The sequence below is a fragment of the Pinus tabuliformis genome, chromosome 8 (genome assembly GCF_031772625.1).
Source record: "Pinus tabuliformis cultivar Carrire ecotype Pingquan chromosome 8, CPIR1, whole genome shotgun sequence".
Taxonomy (NCBI): Eukaryota; Viridiplantae; Streptophyta; class Pinopsida; order Pinales; family Pinaceae; genus Pinus; species Pinus tabuliformis.
In genome coordinates, this window is record NC_142294.1 from 1,352,125,602 (window position 1) to 1,352,127,271 (window position 1,670).

Below are 1,670 nucleotides of genomic sequence, written 5' to 3' on the forward strand. Positions count from 1 at the left end.
TGATATTGCTATAAAAGTATTTTGTGTTTTTATTATCTTTAATTATATAGTTTCGTAAACCTGATTTTTTTCTTAAAATATAAATTTTTTGAAAAACATTACAAAATTATATTTTTAATATACTTTCTCAATTATTTTTATTCGAAATATTTCATATCTTAATCTATTATTTTTATTTGGAATATTTCACAAATTAATTAAAAAAAGTCAAAATATCGTACTAATGTTTCTCAACATGATAATAGCCAATGCAAAAGAATGTTCAAGAATTAGGTGTCTATGACATTCATCTTCTTTTTTACACAAGAAACACCAACTTGGGCCTTTGGACTATGGATATCTGTTTTTACTTTTGTATAGTGGACAACACCTAGAGTACAACACTTAGCATATACAGAGAATTCAATCCAATAATGCACACCAATTACTGCTTCTGTCACTAGGTTAGTAGAAGTCTTACTCTCCACTTACATTTTTTCAAATATGGAGATGGATCTTCGCTAAGAGAAACCTTTGTCATAAGCATCGCAATAGCCTAGTTAAAAGCATTACAGTTAGCTGAATTTGTAACATTGGTTTTTGGAACTCATTTTAGTTGTAGTTCTCTTGTTGGGATAGTCTAAGTCATTCTTCATGTCTGAAGCAATTTACAAGTTGATCATTAGTCAAGCATGCAACTTCCATGAAGGAGTACACGATTTTCGGGCCAATAAAGCGTAGATTTCGCTTCACTAGATCATTTCTAATAGTTTTTTCTTTGGATGACTTCACAAGAATGGTTCTTGCATACTTGTGTTTGTTTACAATGGGCTTGAAATTCACAAAGTCCCATATGTATATGTCAAATTATACAAATTCTTGTTCAATCTGAATAGAGCCAAAATAAAACATGTCAAACTGCAAACCTCAAACAAAATTTGAACCTTAGGAAATATCTTTTAAGAAACAAAACAAAATTAGGAAGAATTTCCACATACTTGTCATCATGAACATGCACACCCCATTTTGGATCGTGATAAGATACATAAGCTGGATCTGCAAAAATGCAAGAAGAAAAATATTGGGGTGGTCCAAAGTCCCACCCCAATGATGTTCCTAATGAAATCCAACACTTTGTGTGTTTATGTAGAGACAACCAAGGAAGACCTCATAGAGGTGCATAATCAAAACAATGAGATAAACCTTGGGAAGAGGGCCTCCCTCACAACCAAGTAAAAAGGTCTACAAAAATGCAATAAAGAAACATAAGAATTTCTAAGAGCAATCCCTCACCTACTCAATAATTTCTTGTAGGGTAAGGATATGGTCCGTTGTTTGAAGGAAAACTTTAGCTAAATAATCAAATTAAAAAAAAATGGCAAACTTTCGGTGCTAAAACTTTTCGTGCACATGGATATCTCAATAGACAAATTTGTTTAGCCTTATAAAATGAAAAGAGAAAATAATGATTTGATCAACCTATTGACATAACTTGGAAACGAAATGATTCTAAGAAACTTCATGTGTTAGCAACTTCCAATTGATCACCTAATAATTTGAAATAAGAATTAAAGGCAAGGAAATATGAGAATCATAATACACTATGTACAAGAATGGAATCATAATACATTGTGTATAAGTATAGTAAAAGAAACATAAAGTTATTGAGAAACAATGAAATCTGAAATAAA